The 24,606-nt window shown below is 37.3% G+C and overlaps 1 long non-coding RNA gene across 3 annotated transcripts in view; it reads right to left on the bottom strand.

Annotated features, from left to right (window-relative positions):
• The window catches only part of LOC149175243 (uncharacterized), a 124,580-nt gene that overhangs the window by 84,756 nt on the left and 15,218 nt on the right, over positions 1 to 24,606 (bottom strand). The gene's annotated exons all lie outside the window — the stretch shown is intronic.

Below are 24,606 nucleotides of genomic sequence, written 5' to 3'. Positions count from 1 at the left end.
TCATGCTTGGCTCGAAGCTACTGGTTTTCTTGCTCATAATATGAAATAATAAATTTAGACCTCTCTAAGTTGGTCTGAAGCTCCCTGATGTATGCATCTTTTTCCTTGATGACTATGCTAATGTTCTCATTGTCATTATGTTCATCTAGGTAAACAAGGTCAAAATCTTGTTCTGTCTCATGGAGGTCCTCCTCGTCATGCTTGATCTTTGCCTCTATAATTTTTTCTTTGCCTCTGTGTACCTACTTTGTTGATGAAGAAGGAAAGGCCCCTCTCACAATCTGTGGGGCAAACACTTTCCTATGACCTCTTTGATAAGTATGTGGCAATATGAACAAATCAACCCTTCTAGGCTTGCTAATTTCACCCCTACTAGGTGACCCAGTCTCAATATGAAATGGAGATGATGGTGGTGAGGTGGGTGAAAGAGACTGATTTGGTGATGATGTATGAACTATAGACTGAGGTGGAGGAATGAATGTGGAAGGATGAGATGATGAAGGTGCTTCTTGGCCATGCTGAATAGGTGGTATAGTGAAAATCTCATTGGATATAAAGGTGTCCCATGCAATGTTAAGCTAATCAAGGTAATGGAGGACTATCGTCTTGATGAGGGAGTGGTGGAAGAGACTTTGCATTTGATGATCATAATCTTTATTTTGGGCAATGAATGACATCTTGTTAATGCTCTAGTAAATATAGGAGGGTATATTGAGCATTTTGAATCTTGTGAAATGCATGAGTAGCCGAATATGATAGGAATGAATCCTAGAAAACCTACCCTCACAAGTGAAGTACCTCATAATGATTTTGATCATGGGAACATATCTATCTAGGAGCTAAGAGAAAGGAAAAATCCTCTTTCTCTCATTCTTGTACCTTGGTTTAAGATATGGCTCATAATAGAAATGATCTAATTCTCCTTGTTTAAACCATTTTTCCCCAAAATTTGGGATCCCAGAGATAGTCAATATGATAGCAGGAGATATAGTGAAGGTGACACTAGCAAGGGTTACCTGGTTGTCATGGAGGTTGGTGATGAATAATCTGGTCAACACAAGATAATATTGGATCCTTTATACTTTCTCGCAAAACTCAAATCAGCCCACATGTTTAAAGCTTGTCACAGTGATGGGAGATGCCATGAGTTCTCTGGTATTGGTTGGATCATGTCTAATGATTCTTCCTCCTCTCTTAGATAGCCTCCTCTCTTGTCTTTCTTCCTCACTATGACTTATGTTCTCTTCTTCTGCCATGAGTTATTGAAGTCAAACCCTAAGGAGATGATGAAATGGAATGTAGGTGTAGAGAGTATGGAATGGTGTGAGGAAATTGAGGAGATGAAAATGGGGATGTGTGATATGAGGGAGGTAACAGGGGGTAATTTTTGAAATGTAGGAATGGTAGTGGGATGCTAGAAAATGAAATTTAGGAATGGGATTATGTTACTAGAGTTTTGAATTTAGTAGGACACAAAAACACAATGAAACACCATATAATTCAATTGTGGAGGAGAGGAGTGATATGATTTCAACCTACTTGTTTGTTGGAGCAATTTTGAAGCTTGGAGATGATGTAGTGCTCTTTGGGAAATCTCTAAATGTTTTTGGGCAAACGCACAACAATCTGGGCAAACACGCCCTCTATTAACAGGTGCACAACGCCCTTAGGAAACATGCAATGTTTTAAGGCAAACACGCCCTCTAGTTCAAAACATGCCCTCCAGTTTCAAAATGCGCCCTATGCCCTTGTTTTGCATAATTTCTCAAAAATTCCCTTTTGTTGAGGATGCTTTGAGAGTGTAGGAGTGCAAATGGAAGTAGAATTTATGTCTTTGAGGGCTTTTATACTTGAATGGGTTTAATTTATGCTTTGAAAACACATTTTCTAATGTTTCATGTCACTTTTCAAACTTTCACACTAATTCTCTTTGACTTCTGACTTTTTCCTTTACAGGTGGATGATATTGGCAATAGATTTTGAGTGAACAACTTAGGAATTGTAACTTATTACATATAATGAACATAAAATTACATAAATAAATTAAAATATTACATTTCTTTTTTTAAATAAAATTACAATCTGAAACCAAACCCATAATTTGGAATGAAAATTAGAGCTCGGGAAACCATAGTTACATGTTTGCAAATCCTCTTTGAATGAAAAAGGGATATTATTTCTTTCACTCTCATGCTTTTTCTGGCCTTATGCAGTGAATGGTGTTTTATTGGACCTTGGAGGAATGAAACCTAGTGACCTAATGGGACCTTGAACAAAAAGACTTCAGGTGGACTTGACTGACATAATACATGATGACATGAGCCTCTAAAATGATGGTATGCTCAACAAGACACATGAAGGTGGGCCAGCAAATATTGATTTTTTGAGAGGGGCTTTTGGAGTTTGAACTTGGGCTACCATCAGTGAGTAAATTTTTACATGATGACCTAGGTGGAATGATAAAAATTTCAACATGGGACACTAATATGAGGTAAAAGAGGAATTTTGATCACTGATGGTAGTATGCAAATACTGACTCTAACACATTGCAACCCCAATAGCAAGCTTATTAACATACAATCTCTATCATACAAGTCCATCTCCCATACAAGAATAGTGGATCAACACACAAAGTCATAAATGGAGATCATTCAACCATTAATCTCTGCAAAAACCATAATATCAATCTCTCAAGGAAAATATACATCACAAATCTCTATCAATCCTAAAATATATCCAAGCTTAGCACCAAATCAAATAAAATCTATCTCTACAACAAAAGACTAGTGACAACTACATATGAAAAGTATGTGTATGGGATCGATCCAAATGTATGGTGTGCATAAGTTTCTAGAAAGAGTATGGTGCGCATAAGATAGAATAAACCTCTAGTGATTAAAATGTGGTACATTGAACAAAATTGGATAGCACATAAAAAGAACCTCCAGACGCCAAAATATTGTGCGCCAAGCAAACATGAACCTTCAAAAAATAAAAACTATTGACAATCAATAAGTTTGGTTCATTGATGTAACCCAAGAGATGAATATAACACAACCTTTAAACTTTTTCACTAACAAATAAATCTTTACTAGTATGAATAGCAAATTATGGTGCACATCTAAGTTTTAATTATTCAAAATTAGACAGATCTTAAAGCAAGCACTCAGAATTTTGGACCACCTTCCTCAATGTATGTAGTTAGCCCTGCAATTGTTTGATAGAGGAATTAATGTTTTAACAAGGAATTAGTTGATCCATTAGCCCTTCATTGCACCTATTTTAGGATAAAATAAAGAAAAAGAAAATAAAAACAATTGCATGGACCTCTAGTGCCAGGTCCAATGATCTCATCTAGATTCACACTCGACTGATCGAACTCCTTGCATTTTATAGATTTTATTCCTTAATATTACCATGGGAAATTTCAAGGATTTTGTTGATGGTAATGTTGACAGTATCAAAGAGACATTTGACATCCTCTCGCACATGAATTCCTTGTGAAATTTATTGGCTTTTCCCATAGTTTTTTAATTTATTCACCTATAAGCATTGTTGCGAGGATGACACAACTTCCCAGAGATGAACATCGCATGGAGAACACTTCTTCCCAATGAAAATGCAACATCATTTCACAATGCAAATATCTCTTCCCAATGACAATACCTAAACTTGAAGAAAATATGAGATCATATGCCCAAAACTCTACCATATTGCTTCATAACTTCACCAGGCATCTACAAAATATGTTCAACTTCCTACAACTCCTCTACAACACTTCGTAACACCAAGAACCAATAGAGCATCATGAAATTGTTTAGTCCAACCTCTGCAATTCTACTATTAATCACCAAGAGTGTGATAAGATCATGATCCAGGTTGAAAGCAAGGCCAACAAACTAGCCATAATGCCAATAGATGAAAACTTCATTAGCACTTAGTACAACAAAGGTAGAATACATTGCAACTAGTGCCACAATTTAAGAATTAGTTTGGCTTTGGAAACTACTTATAGGGATTTTCGATCGGGAGTTTGAACCAATCATGATATTTTTCAGTAATCAAAGTTGTGCCAAACTTTCAGATAATCAATATTTTCATGACAAATAAAAACATATTGAGATAAAATATCACTTCATTCGAGACATGTGATGAGCACTAGTATTGAAGCAAGAATGTTGCAACTCCTGGGACTACCAACTTTACTTCATCAACCCGAGGTTTGTACAAACTTGGAGGTGATATTGCTATATACAAAAATAGATGCAATGGGTCCACTCTTTGTCACTGTTGAGATGGGCGAAAGACCACTAGGGTTTCTCAAGCTAGCCTTCTATTGATTTAGAAGAAGTTTGATTACCAATTGATAAAGGAGAATTTTACCCTAATTGAGAGGATTGAAATGCTACTTACTGCAGTAATGAAAGACTGAAATAGATGCCTAAAACACACAACTCATCTAGCTATTTGTTAAGATACCTTGATTCAAAAGAATTCCAATTTAACACATGTGAAATCCTAACTATCCTAAGCATGAAATCTGATCTAATCAAACACTTAACTGTTGTGCACATGAATAAGCATAACAACCTTTTTCTTTTTGTCTTTTTGTGAAAACATGAATGTTAATCCTTATTGATTGTATGTAAGGTGGGTTAGGTGTGGAGATAGATGGTTGTGATGAGTCAGATGACTTGGGTGGCAAGAGCTTTTGTGATGCATTTCTCACAAATCGGGCTCAAAACAGGCCATTACAGGTTGTCCTACAGGGTGTCTACACGATGTCCTCCTTAATTAGCCATAATTTTCTCCCCAAAAATTGCAATCAATGCACATTAGACCACTAGACATAACATCTTACTTTTACTCATCTCATTAAGAAAAATATAATAAAAACATGTAAAGAATTATGAGAAGAGTTGATTTTAGTAAGCTTGGCGGTGTATTAAGGTCCATATATTTCTTCACTCTGTTCATTTGTTTCTTATTTTGTTTCCTCCTATGTTTCTTCTTCATTTCCCTCTTTTGTTCCTTCTTCTCCCTCACTAGCAGTAGGGCTTCTGACATATTCAATAGCTTGAATTAATCCTTCTACCTGAATGTCTATAAATGTTGTGCATGCAATAGGGAATCTTAAGTTTTGTAAAGAATCCTCAAGGATGAGTTTGATCAACCCATGATGGACTAGTTGTTGATGTTTCCCCTCTTGCACTTTGATTCTCATGTCTATCATGGATTGTAGAATAAAATAGGGTATACTCAATCTATTATGAGGAGGTGTGTTCTCCCCAAATCTCAGTTCTTGGAGGAGTCTGAACTGGTATCCATACACTACACTATATCTCCCTTCACATGAAATATATTTGATGAGGTGGTAACTGACTTCATTCCAAGGGTATGGAATTCTCTCCCTTCTAACCCCATTTTTGACCTTTATTGGTTCTTCTCCTTCCAAAAAGAAGTTTTTTTTTGCAAAGGGTGTTATTACCTTTGTATTCTTTTTTCCATGGTAACCCTAGGGGGAGTGTATTGATTCTTCTTATAACCTCAGGGGTAATTTCTACTGATAAACCCTTTAACACAACAGTGGCATTGGTCCTAGTGAGGGGTATGGGTGAGAGGGAAAATTCTTTGGCCACATCATGATCGTATCCTCTCATCCTCTCAAAGAACCCCATCCATTGATGCCTTGTGAAAATTTCCACCACAAGAGGATGTTGATGGATCCTTACTGTGTTTGTGGGTTCTCTCTTGTTGAAACCTCCTGTCATATTTCCCTGGTAATTGTAGAGGCTTGTGTGGATATAGTTCAAGAATTCTGGTAGGTGAGGAAGTTTTGAATTTTAACTTTTAGTGACATGCAATACAATTCTTCTATCCTGAGATGCACTTCAAATTCCTAACCAAATTGAGGATTTCCTTTTTTTTTCAAATGGAAAATATGGAAGGTATGGCTCCTACCTCACTTTGCTACGTTCTAGTGTGGATAAGCCTTGATTTGACCTCCCTTAATGCCCACTGATAGCTCTGTAGGTGGATTCCTCTGTATCCTGTAGGCTTCATGTAGGTTTGTTGCCAACTATATCCTGTAGGTGTTATTTCATGAAGGCTAAGAGAAACCTCTTCGTTCAATGAATCCTCGAAGTTTCCTTTGCTTTATTTTATGGGAATCAATGTTTTATTTCTATTTAGGGATGATTGTGGGGTGGTGTGCTAGATGGCTAAGTACGATAACCTCCTTTTTGACCATTGGTCCCACTATCAGTCCATCATTTCACCTTACCTCGTAATTATCTCCCACTCCTATCCTCCGTAACTTAACCACTTTTGGCTTTATTCCCTTTTCTTTTTATTTGAATTTTGCCACGTGTGGAGTGGTCTAACTCTTTTCTTCTCGTCGACCGGCCGAAGGTGGCCAAGTTAACTAGCCACCTTTACTTATAAAATAAACTCTCACATTATTCCTATAGTTTTGATCATATCATACTAATGAGAGATCATGAGTAAGATGACATACATGTCGGTAAGGTGCTTCATTGATGATGCATGTAAGAGAGTGGCACCTCTTTGTTGTGCTTTTCAATCTACATATTTTCATTGTGTATTTTCCTTTTTCGATGCTTTGTTCCTTTTGATGTGCAGGTGCTGGACCTTGTTGCTGGTGATCTTCTTGTTGTTGTTGAGCTCTGGAGGAGCTTCATCATCCTTGTAGTCCCTGTTATAAATATGGTTTCAATCTCTATGGTTTCCTTTGAGGGATAGGTTGCTACAAAATTTCCTACAGGATGTCTACAGGATGTTTTCTAGCTGCCTCTCCCTTAAACTTTCATATTTTTCCTCAACTCTGAAGCATAAGGGATGTTGAAATGAGTGGAGAAGGGTTGTATGGAATGGTAGGTGAGGGATGTTGCCCTTGGTTATGGTTCCTCTTTCCCTTTTTTCTCTCTCTTTTTTTTTTCTTCTCATCCTTTTTTTTTTTTGTAATCCATATTTTTTTTTGAATTGATTTCTTTGATGGATGCAAGGGTAACATGGTGATGAAAGGAATGGCTATGGTGTGGTGAGGCAATTTTTTTTTCATCCAGACACATGATTGTGTCATCACTTTGATCTCATATTTCCCTTCTTGTGGTTTTCAAGGTCAACAATCATTCCTACAAGAAACTCTCGTAGGATTAGAGGGAATCCTGTAGAAAACACGGAGTTTGGGTGAGATGAGCTAGAGGGGTTTATAAATGGAAGACTAGGTTAATAATGGAGGATATGAGATGGGTGGATTAAAACATGGCTCTTTTAGGTATTGTTTTCCTTCTCATTCTGTACTTATCCTCCTCTTCTAGACCTACAAAACAAAATTTTCATCTTTTGTATCTTTTCTCTTTTATTTTCTTTTTGTAAAACCACTAGTTTGCCTCCAAGGAGGTTTTCATCCTAGTTGCCTGCCCTAGGTGCCACAAAAGAGGTTTTCACCCAGAGATATTTTTATTTTTCTCTCCCTTTTTTTAACACCCTTGGGCCACCTCAAGAGGTTTTCCACCCAACAGTGGGACTCAGGTGCCTCATGAAGGTTTTCAATTGAGTTTTATTTTTATTTTTTTCAGGGACTTGGTAGGGTGGAAGCTGAGACTTTCTCTACCACCATCACTATCCTGTTGATGTTGTTGATGAATTCTTTCCTCGACAAGGGCTTCTTGTATATATTTAATCTATACCCATTGATAATCAAAGGGATAGCCTCTGCATCAATGGTTCTTATCTTCACAACACCATTATCATGACACTTTTCTATTACATAAGGCCCTAACCATCTATTCCTTAACTTGCCTTTAAAATCCTTGTACCAGGAATCATACAACAAAGCCAAATCACCTTCTTGAAACTGTTTGTCTTTTATATTCTTGTCATGCCAAATTTTCCTTTGAACTTGAGTTACCTCTATGTGCAGGAGGGCTTGCATCCTAAATTCATCTAACCCATTCAGCTGGAGAAATCTTTCTTGTTGTGCCCTGGTGATATCCAGATCTAGTTGTGCTGCCATCCTTAAGGTGTTGTATTCAAATTCAATGGAAAATAGGGCTTTCTTCCCATAGACCAGCTCATAAGGAGTGAATCCAATGGTGGTCTTACAGGTGGTGTTGTAAGCCTAGGTGGCCTTAACTAATCTATCTACCCAATCCTTTCTATTGTTGCTAATCACCTTGGTTAGAATGCCTTCCAATCCTCTTTTGGTTACCTCCACTTTCCCATTAGCCTATGGGTGGTAAGGAGTGGATGTTCTATGCTTGATCTTGTGTTGGATTAACATATTTTCAATCAAGTGAGATGTAAATTGACTACTTTGATCAATGAACAATTCTCTAGGCCACCCAAACTTGTAAAACACATTTTCCCTTAAGAATTCAACCACTTTTTCTTCTTTTGCTACTTTGATGGCTTTGGCTTCAGCCCACTTGGTTAAGAATTCAATGTGCACAATGATGTACTACTTTTGTTTGGATGGAGGGTCAACAGGCCTAATGAAATCCATGCCCCACTTGTCAGATGGCTCGAAAGTCACTTGAGGTTGCAGAGGCATCTCATCCCTTGGGGTAGGTTTCCCCATCCTTTGGCACCAATCACACTGGCTAGTATACCTCCTCGCATCTTGGTGAAGAATGGCCCAGTAATAACCATCTTGTAGTACCTTAAATGTTGTTCTTTTGGCTACAAAGTGACCTCCACAAGGCCCATCATGACAAGACAGAAGGATGTCAAAGACTTTCTCCTCCCTAACACATCTTCTTAGAATTTGATACGGACCTAGCTTGAAGAGATTTCCCCTAATCCAAGTGAATGGGGTGCTCTTTCTTATGATCCTTCTCTTTTCCTTAGAGGACAAGTTTGGTGGAAACTGTGTAGACACCAAGTAGTTTTCTATGTCAGCAAACCATGGAGAGAGAACTAAAATGGAAAATAAATGTTCATCTGGTAACTAATCATCAACCATTCCTTCCTCCCCTGCAAGCAAAGTCAATATGGATAAAAAATATGCAACAACATTCTCCTTGCTAGGCTTATCAATAATAGTTAAATCAAATTGTTTCAATAAAAGTAAACATCTAATAATCTGGGCATTTACATTAGGTTTATTCATCAATTATTTAATTGCAGCATAGTCAGTATGTACAAATGTTTGGTAACTAGTAATGTAATGCCCAAATTTATTCAATGAATGCACAACATCTAGGATCTCTTTTTCAGACACTATGCAGTTCAGCTCGGCTCTTGAAAGATTCTTACTAATGAAGTAAATGGCATAAGTAGTTTCTCATCTATCTGGCCTAAAGCTGCTCCTATGGCTTTGTGAGAGGCATCAGCATGTATATGAAAAGCAAGAGCCCAATTTGGGCCTCAGAGAATAGGTACAATAGTCAACTTGTCCTTTAGGGTGTCCAAGGCTTCTTAACAGCTTTCTGACCATAAAAATTCAGAGTCTTTGGCCAATAACCCAAATAAAGGAGAAGCTAACTTGTTGAAATCTTTTATAAATCTCCTATAGTATTCGGCTAAACCTAAAAAACTTCTGACATCCCTCTATTTTTGTAGAGTCGGGACCCTTTTGATGATGGCTATCTTATTTGGGTCTACCTGCAGTCCTTCCTAGGATATTGAGTGACCTAGAACAATCCCTGCAGTCATCAAGAACTCACATTTTTTGGGACTAAGGAATAAGTTCATTTCAATGCATTTATTCATCTTCTTACCCAGGTTATTGAGAGCCTCCTGGAAATCACACCCATAGGGTTAAAGTCATCCATATAAATTTCTACTGCATCATGGACTAGCTCTATAAAGATACTCGGGAGTACCCTCTGGAAAGTGGCAGGGGCATTGCATAGACTAAAAGGAAGGACCCTATAAGCGAAAGTACCCCAAGGATAGGTGAAGGTGGTTTTATCATGTTCCTCTAGGCTAATCTGGATTTGAATGTACCCACTGAACCCATCTAAGAAAGAGCAAAACGTTTTTCCTTCCAGGCCATCTAACACTTTGTCAATGAAAGGTAAAGGGAAATGGTCCTTCTTTGTTGCTTTGTTTAACTCTCTGTAATCGACACAAATCCTCCACTTTCCATTTTTCTTTAGAACCATCACCAAAGGAGACACCCACTCATTGTCCGAGATAGGGCAGATGAATCCTGCATCCAGCAGCTTTTGCAACTCTTCTTTGACTATATCCTTGAGAGATGGATTCATTCTCCTTGGGGGTTGTTGGACTGGTTTTCAACCTTCTTTGATGTAAATATAGTTATTACACATCGAGGGGTGCACTCCCTTCATTTCTTTGTAATTCCAATAAAAGGCATCCAAATGCTTTCTTAGCATATTACATAACTCTTACTCTTGGTGTACAAAAAGAGGGGTTGATTTTCAGTGTTATTTTAGGGTCGAATTCTATGGTCTTGACATGAGTGGGGTTTGAGACAGCTAAGCATATATCAATCTGATGGTTTTTCTTGGTTTCCTTCACTACTTCCTCCAGAGACATGGTGTTGGGAGTTTGATTTTGCAGGATGTGTTCAATCAAATCATCTTCATCGGGCCATCCTCCTCCCATGGCAGTTTCTAGGGTATAAAGTTGGGCGGAGTAGACTTCATCTTCTTCCTCCTCTTCTAGCCATAAAGGTAAGACATTTTCTAAAGATGGTTGAGTAGGAGGGTACAAGACCAACTGCTTGGATAGATGCCCACTTTTGATAGTCATGTTTCCAGCCCTGCAACTAATGTAGGCATTGGTAGTGGCTAACCAAGGCCTCCCAAGTATGAGAGGATAACCATTAAATTTGTTCTTAGGCTGGAGAACTAAGAAGTTTGTAGGGTACTCCCAGGAGTCAATGGAGACCATCATGTCCTCAACAATCCCCTCAGGGGCTACTATGGATCGGTCTACAAGCTTCAAGATTGTCATGGTCTTTCTTAATGAACCTTAGAGATTCAGCTTGAGCATGGTGTCCTTAGTCATTACATTAATGGAAACCCCGAGATCAATCAAGGTATGTGGGACAATGGTGCCATTAATGTTTACATCTACTACAAGGCTTCCAAGGTCTAAATACTTTAGACAAATTACCTTCCCCAACATTAAGTCGGACATCTATCCAATGACATTAATGTTAGGGGTGTCTCTTTTTCGCCTCCCTAGACGTTTGAAACACTTCTCTTTAATCAATTTTTTGTAAATAGGTACATCCTTAATAGCTTGGACAAGTTGGATTTTGACACATAGATTTTTCAATTCACCCAGAAATGCATTCTCTTCTAGGGTATGCTGGACTGGATGAGTTAATATTTCAGGAAAGGATGGTGGATTCACTCTAGACATACTTTCCTCTCTTTCCTCCTCACTCTCCATAGGTGGAGATGGAGGTTGGTTATCTCGGAGCACTCTCCCATACCTAAGGTTGATTTCTTGAATTTCCACAATATAAGCAGGGTAGAATGTCTCTCCACTGTAGACCTATTGTGCCCGTCTATTGTTCAGGTTTGAGTTTGGTTGGGCAAGTATCTGAGGTTGTTTAGGTGGAGCAGGGTATAAAAGATGTGGTTGAGTAGGAGCTGAAGGCAATAAAGCTGGAGGATTGTTGTATGGGTGCCTCCACCCTTGGGGTGGTGCATTCCACTGAGGTTGTGGAGGAGTATATGGCTGAAATCATTGGTTGGTTAGTTGGGAATGGTACTGAGGTGAAAAAGACCAGGCAGAAGGTGTAGACCAGGATGGATGAGAAGGGGGGCCCCAAGAGGGAATGGATGTGTTTTGGTTAGGGTTGTAATATGCATAGGATGACCCTTACATGCCCTGCTGGTATGGTCGAGGTCCATGAGGCCTCCTTTGATTTATGTAGCAGAGCTATTCAGTCACCCCTTCAATTCCCTGATACACAACTTTTAGTCTAGGTAGAGAAGGGCACTTGTCTGTGGAGTGGTTTTCTTCACAGACTGAGCAGATTTATATAAGGTTTAATGGACATTCATTCCTAGGGTGCCTCCTTATGCATCTAGGGTAGAAGATGGCTAATTATCTCTCTGCTTCCTCCTGATTCCTCTTGATTTTCATAGTGTCCATTTGTAGGGCAAGGGTTTGCAACATTTCACTCTTAAAATATTCCAACATGTTTCCAATTTCACTTTCCATAGATGTGTTGAAAGAGGATGAGTTGACCATTGTTTGACTAACCCTACCCTTTTTTCTAGCTGCCCTATAATGGTTCTTAAAAATGGTCTTGATATCTTCATAGGGTTGTTGGTAGATGTCCCCTAGTGATAGTAGGTTTAGGGTATCCAAGAGATCTTCCCTGATCCCCGTGAGCAGGACTAACTTAAGTGACTCAGGATCAAGTGTGTACCTGACCCTTTTATAAATGAGCTAGAATATTTCCTCATAATCCTCTAAGGATTCATCATGCCCCAAGGTCATTCTAAAAGTTTCCTCTTTGGTGTCTTTGGACTTGCAGTATTCCCTATACTTGTTGTTGAAATCTTGCTAGATCTGAGCCCAAGTGGTGATACTATCCTCAGGTAAACCCATGAACTAGCACAAAGCTGCATCCTTGAGAGTGGATGGGAATAATTTCAACTTCTGATCATTAGTGGTGTAATCATAAGTTCTACATATGACAGCAAATTCAAACAAGAAAGTATCTGGATCTTCTATGGTCAAGCCATGGAAGTGAGGAAGACCAGAAGGGCTTTATGTTTTTCATATTGGCATCCCCATTGGTTTCTCTGATGGGAAAAGTGCCCTCAATTCTTTCTCTATCTCCCCTTTCATTTCTATTTTCAACCATTATGTTAGTTGGAATGGGTTATTCTTCTTCCCCTATAGGATCTTCAAAAATCTTTGGTTGTTCACTTAAGGGGTTCTCTAATTCACAGCCATCGAAGAAGAGGGAAGGTTGGTTGTTTGAAGTGGTGGGGGTATTTGGTAGAAAATTTCCTAAGTTATCCCTATTTCTATGAGGAATGAAAGAGGTTTTTGTTTTGTTTTTCAAGCTTTAAGACTAACTGCAGAATGGAAAAGACAAACTGAATTAAAACTAACTGTTGAATGAAAGCACTTGCAGAATGGAAAGGAAAGCAAACCAACTTACAACTACCTTGCAAAAATGAAACTAATAGTAGAATGAAAGAGATAAGAAATGGAATAAAGATAGCAGAAATCACATATACTCAGACTCCTCCCCAATAATGGTGCCAAAAAGTGATGAGCACTAATATTCAGCAAGAATGTTGCAACTCCTAGGGCTACCATATTTAATTCATCAACTCGGGGTTCGTACAAACTTGGAGGTGATAGTGCTATATACACAAATAGTTGCAATGGGTCCACTCTTTGTCACTGCTGAGTTGGGCAATAGACCACTAGGGTTTCTCAAACCAACCTTCTATTGATTTAGAATAAGTTTGATTACCAATGGAGAAAGGAGAATTTACCCTAATTGAGAGGATTGAAATGCTACCTATTGTAGTAATGAAAGACTGAAATAGATGCCTAAAACACTCAACTCATCTAGCTATTTGTTAAGATACCTTGCTTCAGAAGAATTGTAATTTAACACATGTAAAATCCTAACTATCCTAAGCATGAAATCTAATCTAATCAAACACTTAACTGTTGTGCACATGAATAAACATAACAACCTTTTTATTTTTGTATTTTTGTGAAAACATGAATTCTAATCCTTCTTGATTGTATGGTAGGTGTGTTAGGTGTGGAGAGAGATGGTTGTGATGAGTCAGATGGCTTGGGAGGCAAGCAAGGGTCTTCTCCTAGATTTCGTGATGCATTTCTCACAAATCGAGCTCAAAACAGGCCACAATAGGTTGTCCTACAAGATGTCTACATGATGTCCTAATTCACCTACAGGATCCCCTATTTTCCTACAGGAACAGGCTGAAAGCATAAGGAGTGATTTGGATAGTGGTATGGAGCTTAGGGAAGGTGAGTGATGGAAGGAATAAGGAAAGGAATTGGTTGGGACTCACTCAGAATTCACACTGAAGTTGTATGATAGTTGGATTTGCTAAAAAAGCATGGCAAGTTGTCCTTGTGAACTGATAACTCAAATTGTAAACTTAGTGGCCTTTGGCGATCATGGGTGGGTATGGTTTGGCTGAGTCTGATGATATGAGGTCTTCTTGCACTATTGAAACTCCTACAATATACACATCATTGTTGGCATTTATCCCTAAATTATTTCAAAACAAGAAACGTTTACAAAAACATAGGAAAACATAATTTCATCATTTATTTGCCTAGTTCATGCATGGAAATGCTTGAAGCCTATTATGATAGCACCATGAAATCTAATACAAAGCTTAATATATCAGAAATGACAACTGCAACCTATCTTCTAAAACTGAAAGATGCTGATCTAATTAGCAGAAAAACCCTAAATTTCATAAGAAACCAAAATTGTTTCTTTTTGGGCTAAATGGGAGTTTTTCCTCAAACCATGGTCCCTGAAGGGAGGAAAGAGATAAGATCCACCTGTTATTAGCCTTTTTTGATATTTCTTTATCTCTCTAAAGCTAATGTTAAAGCTATGCACAAATGGAAGCAAACTAATCAAATTCACCAATAAGCATAAAAGTACAATAAGAGGAACCTCTTCTGCTAGGTTTGGGCCTGAACCCAAGAGCTTCAGCCCTCTTAGTCAACTCATTTTTGGATCAATGGAATGTTCATTTTCATTAACATATCAAAAAAATACATAAGAGTGTTTTGTCACAATCCTTCAACTCGAAAGTGCTTAGCTATTTTGCATAAAAAATATGAATCCTAATGAGGCTCTAAGACTCTTTATTTATGAAGCTAATGTTTCCAAGAACTTCCTTAAATCTAGGGAGGTTTGGCTCCCAATCTCAAGATTAACTGGTTCTTAACTATCACTATCTCGGCTACCAATGATCCTCATGACTTGGTTGCCTGCAACTCCAAGCTGGTGTGATTTGATTGAGGGATATTCAAATGAGTGAGGATTTAATGAGGAAGATCCATCTCCTAAAATCTCTCCTTCTTGTATCATTCGAGTTCCTGCACCTTAATTAGCCATAATTTGCTCCCAAAAACCTACAATCAATGCACATTAGACCACTAGACATAACATCTTACTTTTACTCATCCCATTAAGCAAAATATAACAAAAACATGTAAAGAATTATTAGAAGAGTTGATTTTAGTAAGATTGGAGGTGTATTAAGGTCCATATATTTTACCCAATGATGCGCCTCATCAACATGGTGTAGAGAGTAGTGGAGACCCAATATATATCCATAGATGAGTATATTACCAATATTTTCACGAAGCCTCTGTCTAGATTGAAGTTTGTATACTTCAGATACATGCTTAGCATGATGCCAAATTCCTCCCTCATTGAGAGGGAGAACTAATGCCTTTTGAAAAATTAGAAACCATCTCTGAAGGCCATATAGGATTTTGAACTAGTGAGATGGATACATTCACCTTTGAATCTAGAAGGAACTGGCTAGGTCAACCAAAGATGAATGTCCCAACAAATTTATATGATTGGACAAATTTTCTCCTTAGAAGCCAAAAGAACTTGCCCATGTTGACTGAAGGAGATAGATGTAATTCAACTTTGAAGCCAAAGGACTTGGTTTCTATAAGGACTTGGCTAGGTCAAAAATGAATTTGACCAGAAAAGGTGAAGTTTTTTACCATGTATAGAATTACATGCAACAAATTATTTAAAAAATAGAAAATATACAATGGTAAAAATATATATATATATATATATTTGCATATATTTTTCTCCCATAACCCAAAACCAAGAAAACTGGATTGATTTTTCATTATATTCGTTTAAATGTTACAATACATTATATACATGTTGAAGCATTCATTAACCCCAATCCATTAACCTTGGATTAGAACATAACTAAAGTTCCCTTGAGCATATCTACAAAATACCATGGGAAAAACCATCACGCCCAAAACCATGTGTAAAACCATGGGTAGGTACACCCACCATCCTTGGGCCCACCCCACGATCCTTGAGATCACCTACCATCCTTAGGCCCAACCATCTTTGGGTCCACCAATGATCCACACACAAGGCTAGTCATGCAAAGAATATACAACCATTGGTCCAAGACTGCAACACCATTGTTTCTCTACAACAAGAATACTTCGAATTTATTAACACATGAAATATTCTTCAAAGTGTCCACCTTTACCAACAACACCTTTTTGTCTTCCACCATATTCCTCACAAAGTGGTACTAAACATCAATATTCTTTGTCTTCGAATGATAAGTAGGTTTATTTTCCAAGAAAATTACATTTTGGTTGTCACAATCTATCCTTATAGCTCATTATACCAACCCCATGCCTGAACATAATCTCTGCAACCAAACTAATTCCTTATTTGCATGATTGGTTTCCTTGTATTCAACCTTTATAGTTGAAAGTGCCACTCTATATGGTCTCTTGCTCATCCAACTGACTACTCCTCCAAATAGGTTAAACACATAATCACTTGTAGATCTTCTATGATCCATATCTCTAGCCCAATTCACATCAACAAAGCCACATATCTCCAACACTGTTTCCAATCCTAGCCTTCCTTGGAACATAAAATATAATCACTAGTGCCACATAGATACTTAAAAACCCACTTACTATTGTACAATGCACCTCCCTTCGTTTTGACATAAACTTGCTCAATACTCCCATTGCATGTGTAACATCCAGTTTGGTACATACCATTGTATACATCAAACTAACCATTGCACTCACATATGACACACAGGACATGTCCTTTTCCTCTTTTCATGTCTTGGGACACTGTTATGCAGGTAACTTTACACCTACATGAAGTAGGAACCTTCACTGGTTTGTAATCTTTCATATTAAACCTCAACAATATTTCCTTGACATACTTACTCTGGTTTAATCAGAGCTTCCTCTTTTCTCGATCTTGTTTAATTTTGATGCCCAAAATGATGTTTGTAGCACCAAGATCCTTCATGTTGAATTTAGAGGACAATTGGGTCTTCACATCCTGGATAATTTATTTGTCATTTCCAATTAGCAACATATCATCCACATACAAGACTAAAGAAATAACATGATCACCAATTAATTTAAAATACACATAATGATCTTCTTTTCTCCTTCTGAAGCTGAGTCCCTGCATATATGTTTCAAATTCTTGATACCACATCCTTGGTGATTGCTTTAGCTCATATAGAGACTTGTTTAACCTGCACACAATATCTTTCTTAGCCTTCAATGCAAAGGGTTCTGACTACTTCATGTAGATATTTTCTTCTATATCCCTATGTAGGAATGTTCTATTCACATCCATCTATTCACCTCAAAATCAAAAGCAACAACAATAGATAAAAGTAATCTAATAGAAGTTAACTTGGAAACAAGAGAAAAAATATCACCAAAATCATTTCCTAGTACCTAGCAATAACCTTTTGCTACTAATCGAGCTTTGTATTTCTATACTTTTCCTTCTACATTTATCTTCTTCTTAAACACCCATTTGTTTCTAATGGGTTTCCTTCTAGCTGACAACTCCATCAGATTCCAAACCTCATTTTTATCCATGGTTGCCATTTCTCCAATCATTGCCTTCTTCCAAAGTTTTCCATCCTCTCAATCCATTTCCTCCCTGACAATTGCAGGATCATCATCAATAATAGATAATAATAAAAAAATTGAACTGAAATCATATGGACTATATCTATCTAGCCACCTTATTTCTCAAATCAATCTCCTCAAAACTGGAGTGTGTGGTTCTTCCTCTTCTAAATCTTGTTCTCTTGTAGAGTCTGATTCTTCCTCCTTCAGTTCAAACTCTATCTTATCTAGTTCCTTTCCCTTTGATAGGACTTCCTGCTTGATAACATCCTGCACTTCTCTAAATACCACATGTCGACTATACAAACCTTCCTTGTTTTCGAGTTCCAAATCTTGTAAACTTTTAAACCATCTTTATACCAATTAAAGATACACCTTTTATATTTACACCAAAAAACAATTGACCCAAAAATCACACTAATGACTAGACCAACTTTGACTCTTTCCCATGCGTCAATTTTACCTAAAACAAAATTGAATGGCTCCATTACCTACCAAAGGTGGGTGACCCCATAGGATAATTTTCTCCTACATATCTCTTTAGCCAGTAGCCAACAACCTCTGATAGCCACCAGTGTAGCTAATACGTTGTGTCATTTGATCTACGCTCCCTGCATTATTCATATGTCCCCTTTCCCATCTGATGAAAGCATATGTTTTAAGGTGGGAAATTCAAACCTAAATGTATGTTTTTCATTGTGCAATCAAGTACTTATTCTTGTTTTTCTTTGGGGATATTGGGCATGGATTATTGGGTTAATTGGAAGAAAGAAGGGTTCTAGTTGTGGTTTTGTTCTCTCGCCTTAAATGGGGGGTTATCCTCAATCCTATTCCTGTGGGATCTCCCCTATTGGCCCATGGCTTTAGGAATGACACTACTTGGGACATTTCGATTTTGGTAGCACAATCTTGTTTTTCCGCTCCATATTATTCACTCCCCTCCACACATTACATGCTTTATTTCATCATTTTTTTTATCTCTGGGTCCACAAGGCACTAGTGCACCCCTCCCCTCTTCCACATGTTTGGTTCGGGCCTGAAGATTTTATTGTGGAGGTTGATGCAGCTAAAATAACATTAAAAGCATATCATCGACAAAGAAACAAAAGAAAACAATATTATAAAATGTCAAAGATGGTCGGGAAATGGAAAAAATCCAAACATGAGATCTACCTCTTATCATTGTGGCCATCAACCTGGTTCCTAGGGCCCATGAGTTCCACGACATCATTAAGGAACCCATGAACATTTCAACCCCTAGTGGGAAATGAACTACCCCACATTAAGGGGGTTCATCACTGCTTACATCATACACAACATGCTCTCATTTCCATAGAGCTCTGAGTAGTAATACAAAGAAAAATAAAAAGGCTAATGAAGAAGGGTGGAAAAAAAAGTTTTTGTTATCTCATGTATCCATGATTTCTACCTCCTACATCTATACACCCAAATATGTGGACATCCCTCATCATTATCATCCTTCAACCCATGGGATTTGGCTTTGAGACCCTGATGTCTCTTTCCATCTCATCATTATTCACACGACCCATATCAATTGAAGGATGTACCTTGGACCCGCCTTTCCCCTTAAGGGTTGGGAACACCTAATAGGGTTTTTTATTAACCACTCCTTCCTAGGGAGGTAACACTATTACGAGCTTAAAGCCCCAAATTTGGAAGGGAAACCCATTATAAAGTATAAATGTGCCCATGATTAACAATATTGGTTCAATTAGATACACTAATGAATTATTGTACCTAATTGTGAGGAAGTGAATTGGATCTTATATGTAGTTGGTAGGTGGTTTCATCATGGGATGGGAAACGTAATTGGAGCCAAAGCCCACCAAAGCATCATATTGACACTCCCATGGGATGCATTGAGAGACATGGGACTCCATCATGTGTTAGAGAATCATTTCATGCCATGTGCACCTTCAATATCCTTATCAATCTATTCATTGTTGTTGAGATTAATAGTTTAAGAGGTACTACAAACTCTAGGGTACGGGCTTTTGGAGGAATTGGCACCACAAAAGGGATTTGAGGGCTAAGCACCCAAGTTGGGGGTTTTTCACCCAAAGGAGTGGGCCCAAAACCAAGGATATATTTGATGAATTGGCACTTGGAGATGATAGAGCATCCTTAGAGGAGCAAGGGGCTGCTTCAATCACCAAGAGATCTCTTGTCATTGTGGAGATATTACTTTTGATATGTTTGTGTGGGCTAATTGTCATAAAGAATGAAATCGGCCTCATTTCATGAGGCCCTTTAGAAGGGATAGGCATTAGCTTAAGCAAGCATATAAATAGAATGAGGAGTCATATGGAACAAAGAAGGAAGGAAAGTCTCTAGGTAGGGAATGGTTTGGGATCTCTTTGTAAGTGCTAAATGTTAATGAATTTTTTCTCTGAAAATTGTGTAGTGTATGGAATTGTTGCTTTAGAATATGAGAATTTGTGCCTTAATTATTGAAATTAAGTTTGGAAATATTTTATAGTATAGTATTGCATATGTTATCCAATGCAAGGCATCTAATGAATGTTCATAGTGAATGAATGTCTTTGATTCCTCACAAAACTCCATTATATATTGAAGAGGGTAAATGTTTGAAGTTGGTGCCTAGGGAATCAATTTTGAGCCTCCTTGGAAGATGTTTTATCTTATCTTGAGCATCTCAAGACTCCATAGTGCAAAGGAATAGGCACTAGTCCAGGGAGATTGGTGATCAAACTCCTATTTCTTCATATTTTCTCCTTAAATCTTAGTTCCCTCTCTTTTGGATGACTATACTAGGGCATCAAGAGAAATATTTTAGAGAGTGAGTTTTTGGATTATGTGAAATAAAGAATTTTCCTTAAGGTCTTGTCTAGAGGATCTCAAAGTTTGGTGGAATTCTCATCGTACCTCATGTACAAAATCTTTAGCCCTAAGTTTTCCCTAGAAGGGAAACCCTAGCCTGTATCTTCTTAGTTTGGGCATTTCTTTGAGGGTTGTATGAGATTAGTATTCATTGGAACAAATCATAATAGACCCTTTCTCTTCCTTACCTCGACCTTGTGAGTACTTTGGAAGCATTTCTTCCCACAATTATTCATAAAACCCTAGGTCTAGTGCAAGTCTTTCTTAGGACCCCCATAGGGAATGCAAAGCCCCTAGAAGTGTTAAAGCATCAAAAAGAGATCCCTTGAGAGTCCTATCTCATCATATAGAGTCTTGATCTTATGAATACCTATTATCATCATCATATCTAAAACCATAAGTATTGATATCTTCATCTTAAGGATTTTCTTGGAGAGTGTGTTAGCTTTCTTGAAGCATTGAGCCATTGTTGTGTCCCTCATAGAATGGGCCTTATGGAATCAATTCACACCTAATCATTGATCTATGTATCCTAAGTGATTTCCTTTCTTATTAGGACTCCTCCCATTAGTGAGAGTCTGTAAAGAGTAGGGGACATTCATTGTGGTGATAGTTGGTCATTGTCACATTATTATCACTTGGTATAGCTCTTTGTCCCAAAGGGTTTCCCTTCTTATGGCTTTCTAGATTGTGTGGGTGACATTTTTGGTGTCATTGTTAGGAACAAAGCGAGTCTACCTTTATGAAATATTTACCTTCTTCGCTAATGACAACATATATGAGTATTTCCACCTCCATTAGAAGAGAAAATCCATTTTTCATGATTGAACTTCAAAGTTCAATGCTTGAAGGGTGAAGCAAGCATTCGTTAAGGAAATTTTTATTCACCCTAAGGATGCCCAAGTCACTAATATATAGAAACCAACTACATGTTGATCACTTAGTTTCCCACCTTAGATATACCATGGATCCCACAACATCCAAACTTCGAACACATAAGAGATATGTCAATACTCATGGGGGATCCACTTTCAGTGGCTAATCATATAGTAAGTTTCATAAGCTATACTTTAAGACATAACATAACGCATATTCATTACAAGATGAAAGTATTTATCTTATCTATTTCTCTGGATACCGATTGGCTTAGATCTTGTGAGCCTAGAAGCATCTCCTCTTTCTCTATAGTGGTTTTATATTTATTTTTGCATAAAGGAATAAGTTTTCAAACCAATGAAGAAGCATGAAAAGAATTGAATCTAGCCCTTCAAGAGGAAGATATCATTGTGTATGCCGATGACGTTGAAGATGAAAAAGTTGACTTTGATTCCCCTATGGATCATCAGGATGATATCTTTATGAAGACCTCAAGGACTATGCTAAAGAAGAGTATTATGAGCTTGAAAGTGTTTCTTACCAAGATGAGGATAAGGTTCCACTACAAGAAAAAAGGACATTGCTGAAGGGCGAAAAATTTCACCATAAGCTCATTGCTGACGGTCAAAAGAGCCTTCATCACCAAAAACTGAACGTCACCAAAAGTGGCATCGCCAAAAGTATAGGTGTTGTAGTGACATTCAAAGTCCATCACCAATAATGATTTATAATGATGGATAGTGACCGTCACCATTTCATATGAACAATGGTGACGGACTATAGCCTCTGTCACCAAAGGTGGTGTCGCCAAAAGTATAGGTGTTGTAGTGACATTCAAAGTCCATCACCAATAATGATTTATAATGATGGAAAGCAATCGTCACCATGTCATATGAGCAATGGTGATGGACCACAGTCTTTGTCACCAAAAACCGAACGTCAGCAAAGGTGGCGTCACCAAAAGTATGGATGTTATGGTGACATTCAAGGTCCGTCATGAATATTGATTATAATGACGGATAGTGACTGTCACAATTTCATAAGAATAACAATAATTTATTGTGATCTTTCATGGCCATCAATATTGGTGCATATATATGGTGACGTTCGTTGACCGTCGCCAAAAGTATAGGTGTTTTGGTGACATTCAAGGTCCATCACGAATAATGACTATAATGACGGACAATGATTGTCACCATTTCATATCAACAACAAGGATTTATGGTTACAAACATTTGAGGGTCGTCACTATTGATGTGTATATATGGTGGCGTTCGTTGACCATCACCATTTTATATTTTGGTGAGGGTCGAAAAAAGTCACCAAAGCTCATTGGTGATGGTCAAAAGAGCTTTCGTCACCATAAATTGATCGTCGCCATTCCACATGGATGTCAAGGCATGATAGAATCAAACCACCAACCTCCTTCTTGTAAAGTAGGTGCTCTTCCATTGAGATAGCACCATTTAAAGAATTAGACTTTTAAAAATTAAACCTTGAAACTTCATAAATTGTAAATTCCACAACTTTCAATAAATTAAAGTCTCGGTAATATTTTACTAAACAAGCAAAGCAACATCGAAGTTGCAGGTCCCTACCTAATGGTTATGGAAGTTAGGAAAAGTGGGTGGAGGGAAAAATAATTATGTATAAGAGAATCAATATGTTCAGTTCAATAGTCAATTAGAAGTGAAACTCTGAAAACATTTATAATCTATAAATGACCTATAACTAGCAAATGCACCAAATATTGCAAAGCAAATGTCATAAGTGGATAGCATATGGAAGAAGAACATTGCTGAAGAGAGATGTAATATGTTATAGGTTGATTGAAAGAAAAATATCAATGTTGTTGTTGTTTGGTGTTTAGATATCTGAATGATATCTAAACTTATGTGCAAATGTAACACAGATTTCTTGAAACTGTGAACGACATATGATAAAATATATAAATATATATATATATATATATATATATATATATATATATATATATATATATATATCCCCTTTACATAAAACCCTTACATAAACCAACATGCAATTTGGAATTTCACAAGTCCGCACTCAAAACATGACAGCGACGAACAAATAAAAGAAATTGACTTAGACAGAAAGCAATAGCTTCACCTTCATTCTTGAGCTGCTTATATTTATTTGAATTTGACTTGTAACATTCTTTATCTGACAAGGAATCAAAATCATCACTAGTATTAAATTCATCCAACAAGGACTTTGCATATCCCACTGACATCTGCATTTTTGTTGCCATGCCTGAAAACCATGGAGTTTCCTGTAGATAGTAGAATAAGATGTGTCTGCTACTCAAGAACACATTCCTTGTTAACCATTGTTACAAGACAGAAACCAAAGAGACAACACAATATCAGCGTACACAAAATCCCCTACCGAAATATAATCATAACTTAGCAAAGAAGTCTAAAAGATGTTCTTAATTAATAAACTTTGTATTTGGAAATACTGTTTCTTTAGATTTAAAAAAGACTATGGTGTGCAACACTTATGTCTATTTATCCAGGCAATTATATCGTAGCATATGTCACACAGTAGCAATCTACAGTACCTAAAGTAAAAAAGACAAATTTGCTTAAGAAAATAGATTTAGAAAAGAGATTTGAAAACTATAAGTTTATCATCAAAGCTTTAATTAATTTAACAACAAACTAGTTGCAGTTTGAAAATAAAAATTATTCATAGGAAATGAATAGGATAATGGCCAAAGTCGCTATTCATACAAATAAAGCTAGAGTCACTATTTTCATTGCAGATAACTAAAATTTTGGCAATGGTCTAACAGTGAAAGCTTATTTGCTGAGAAGGCTCATCAATACCATCATTCTTTTCCACAATCTATTGTGTCTCTAGATCCAGATCAGATAGCTTGCCATTCTCAAGTTCTACCTTTCAAGTACTAATTTCTAGCTCACCCTTTAAAACACAATTCTACAACTCCATTTTATTTTGTTTTCTCAAGAGAATTGGCAAGACCTTCCCATCCTTCTTTTTACATCATCAATAACCATCCATCAATGATATAAATAATAACAGATACACAACAAAGGCCAAATATGTGCTTGTTGTATGCCTATGTTCTAGGAATCATCTGACCTTACTGGTGCAAAGAGATCACCATGAAAAAATAACATCCACGTGGAATTTACAAAACCTTTTTAAATAAAGCTCCAAGTAAACCAA

The sequence above is a fragment of the Pinus tabuliformis genome, chromosome 4_1 (genome assembly GCF_031772625.1).
Source record: "Pinus tabuliformis cultivar Carrire ecotype Pingquan chromosome 4_1, CPIR1, whole genome shotgun sequence".
Classification (NCBI taxonomy): Eukaryota; Viridiplantae; Streptophyta; class Pinopsida; order Pinales; family Pinaceae; genus Pinus; species Pinus tabuliformis.
This window is presented reverse-complemented; position numbering and strand designations above follow the sequence as displayed.